We start from the raw sequence: 3,926 nt of genomic DNA, 5'->3' as shown, positions 1-3,926 counted from the left end.
AGTGAACATCTTTTAGGTGACAGTATTGTGCAGTAGCTTAATAATACTGTGCAGTAACATATTAGTAATATCCATGCTGTGATTCGCTACTGCACAGTATTTTTTGGCTACCATGTAGTCAGCATCTCTTATAGATGCACCCGGAAGGAATAAGAATTGCCTGTTAAGAAGTCTGATGATGTATATTATTAGTTATTATTTTGTAGACTTTGAAAAATTTCAGATGGGCATTGGGGCTTATTCTTCAATTCAAACTAGCATCACTAAGACTACATGATAGCCCCAAGCCAGCATCTTTTTATTGAATTTACCTTTTTGCAGTATTCAGTTACTTGCAAAGAGACACCAAACATTAGGGCAAATTAGTAAAGTACTGTGGTGTTTGCATTTACATGGCTTGTCAAATCAATAGGAAAGGAAAACTGTCTTTCAAGAAATGACTCTTTCTAGAAATTAACTGTTTGTACAAACATTTTTTTGTGAATTGCAGAATGTAACAATGTCCAAGCCTGTCCTGTAGACACAAGAACTAAACTGTAAAAAAGACTAAGCTGCATAAGTGATGAAACCTGAGTAAAATAAAGGAGGAAATATTTATTTTATTCTTTTTCCAGTAGTTGGAATGATGCCTGGAAAAAATTAAGGGAACGGGTTATGCTTCTCTTTCAAGAATGTTTTGTTGAGGTCTTGCAGGGCAATCTGCATCAGATAAGAGTGATCCTTTGGGATTACGTAGGCATTTTATACATAAGAGAAAGCTATTAACATACCCATGACACGGCAAAGTATTAGGCATCCAAAATATCTAGGGAAACAAAATGCGTTGTTTTAAACTTTAATTGTTCATAATGTAGAACCATGTAAAACAGTCACTTGCTTATAAGCCCAAAAACAAAGCATGAAAATGCTGAAACAAGAAATAATTAAAACTTCACTAGATACATCTTTTAATTATATACATGAAAGCATACTTACTGGTTTGATATTATTCTAGTATATCCAATACAAACTTGAAGTAAGTATAGACTCAGCATTAAAAATGCCTTCCAAAATGAAATTTGAAGTATGTATTTGCAGTTATGATGATGCTTGAGTTTGTAGTTTTGATATCAAATATTGGATATTCTAATATGTTGGTTTATACAAATGCTGAATATAGTAAAATATGTTATTATAGTAAAAAAAATACCTTATAGCTGCTCTGAGCCTTTTAGATAGGGTGGGATATAGAACTAATAAATAAATTAAAAATTATATTTAAGTTATAAATTCCCTTCTAAAATATATTTTAGAAATTCTAACACTTTTTACTATTTGTACCCTGCTAGTACAAATCAAACAATTTAGGTATTCTGATAAAAAAGTCAATACATTTCTGAACTATTCATATTTGGGTCTGGTAATGCTACCTTTTACTAACTATAATGTTAAAAATTAATCCTTGAAGGGTTTTTTTGGCAAATTATTACTGTCATTCTTGTTATACTTATTATTACTAGACTACTAAATAATGCAGTCACATCTTATATGAAAAATACATATTTAAGATCACTTTACATGTATTATCTAATAGTTTGATTTACATTCCCTCCTGTTGTGTTTTCTTAATTCCAGGGACTGTGTTCCAACAATATCCACATAATGTCAATAGGCAGCCATGGCAAGCACATTTTACATAGGATTAGGTGTAAAATTAAAATTCAAGAACTAATCATATGATACATAACATCAGAGCTCTATGCAGATGGGTTAAAAGCAGCAGTGCCTGCCTATACCTTCAATTTTTCATGAGTTTTTATTTGTTTTGTATAGCTGTGTGTGTTAGGGAGGCCTGAATGGGTTTTGCATTCTTGTAATTTCCATTCCTGTTGGTTTTTTGGGGTTTTGGTTTTGTCTTTTTTTTAAGAAAGAAGATTGTTTGTTTCTGTGAAACCTGGTTTTGTTCAGTCAGAGGGTAGATGCTGTCTTGCAGGACCGTGAATGGTTTTCAAGTATTTCTGCTTAAGATCACCAAACACCGCCAGCAGTTCCATGTGAAATCTTTTCATCATGAAACGTGCATTACAAAGTATCCTGTGTGAGCAAAAGTCACTTTTCATTAGCTGTGTGATTATGGTGAATGACAACAACAGAAATATTAGTTTGCCCTTAATGCATTTTAAATGCAGTTTTAGAAATTGGTTCCCAAACAATATTACTGAATTAATTGGGGAACTACTCTTACTTCAAGAAGGCCTTGAAACTTTGCAGATGTGAATCATATATATTTGTCAATTTAAAAAAAAAATCACGAGCTTTTTAGTACTCCAGGCTTTGAAATAAAATTCCAAATCCATCTCAGCAATCTAAATGGATTAGCACAATGTGGAAAGAGTTATCTGCACTAGACTGCTGCATTTCATATATAGGGAATCTTAACAAATGTATGCAGAATGAAATTGTGGCACACAGATCCAAAGCATACTACCCCTCAGCTGCTTTATAAATATGCATCTTTTAATCTTTTTACAGCCCATTGGTGCTTTGAACCCAAAGAGAGCAGTTTTCTATGCAGAGCGTTATGAAACATGGGAAGATGAGCAGACTCCACCTTATCATTACAACACCCACTATTCAACATCTACTTCTACATTGTCCTGGCTTGTTCGTATTGTAAGTATATTTGTACATACACACACATGCGCGGACACACACACACACACACACATGTATATGGGGGGTGGGGTTGGAGGTGGAGGGATCCTGACTTTCATTTAGTATATTTACTTCTAATGCTTGCTCTAATATTAATATATATTTAAATTTAGAAAAAATACACTTCTATCCAAAATTCTGTCAGTTTGCATCCAGTAACTAAAAACAATCACTAAGTGTCCAACCTCTATTGGAAAAGATGGAGCATCTGTAAAGTTTGAGATACTGATGGGCCTTGTGTTATGCCATAGGATAATAGGAAAGTCAGGCTGGAAGGGACTTCACAAGATCATCTAATCCAACCCCCTGCCCAAGGCAGGGACATTGTTACCAAATTTGCCCATTACTTTGGGGTGTGCTCATTTATTAGGGATAGTTTCTAGGGTCTTGGTGATTCTGTCAATGTGCTGCTTGTGTTACTATACGGAGCTGTATTTCTCCCTTCTGCAAGCCCTCACCCCCAGTGGAGCTATCTTGCAGGACTCAGTCTCAATGGGACTGGGTTCCTCCAGTCACCAAATCAGTCATACACACAAACACACACAAATTAACGTGACACGCCTGACCTGGCCGGGCTGATCAGCATGGACAGGCTGACACCCTCATATGCCAAGAATCAGTTCATAAGAGCAACAATAAAATGCAGTCAGACACAAGCACACAGGTAAACAGAATCCCTCTGAATCCGGCTGGGTGTCCAGCTGACACCCTCATGGGCCAGCATTCAGTTCATAAGGGCACGTCTGAGTCAAACTGGGTCAATCAGCCTGTACAAGCTGATCCCCTTATGTGTTTCAAACTCAGCACGTCCCAATCTTTGGCCTCTTGATGAGCAGACCCCACAATAATTTGGGCTTCACAGGGATCTTTAGCATAGGTAAAAGAAGCATTGCTGCAGAGCACAGGAGGAAAGAGAAGCAGAGAAGGAAAAATATACCCAATTACTACCAGTTTGACTATTGCTAAGCATATGAAATATATAATAGTACTAGTAGTAATAGACATGCAAAAGAAAAACAAACACCAACAATGACAATACTACCCTGGTTTCACTAAGTATTTGGGGAAACTTAGCTCAAGCTTAACTGATACAGTTCAGGTTCAGAAGTTTATGCCTAGAAAGAAGACAGAGAACGCTGGGATCTCACCTAGTCCACGGTACTCAGGCTGCAAAGCTGACAGGCACAGTCCGTAGCACAATCCTTGAAGAGAAAGATGATCTGTTCTTCCAG

At 36.3% G+C, this 3,926-nt stretch overlaps 1 protein-coding gene across 1 annotated transcript in view; it reads left to right on the top strand.

Moving 5' to 3' along the window:
• Positions 1-2,505: 2,505 nt before the first annotated feature.
• LOC102380047 (neurobeachin-like) overlaps positions 2,506-3,926 on the top strand; it is a 122,767-nt gene continuing 121,346 nt past the window's right edge. Inside the window, 1 exon segment of the mRNA XM_025191246.1 lies at positions 2,506-2,652. The gene's annotated coding sequence lies outside the window, so the exon portion shown is untranslated.

The sequence above is a fragment of the Alligator sinensis genome, unplaced genomic scaffold (assembly GCF_000455745.1).
Source record: "Alligator sinensis unplaced genomic scaffold, ASM45574v1 scaffold1034_1, whole genome shotgun sequence".
Lineage (NCBI taxonomy): Eukaryota > Metazoa > Chordata > Crocodylia > Alligatoridae > Alligator > Alligator sinensis.
Note: the sequence above shows the minus strand (reverse complement) of the source record. Positions and strands in the feature narration are given on the sequence as shown.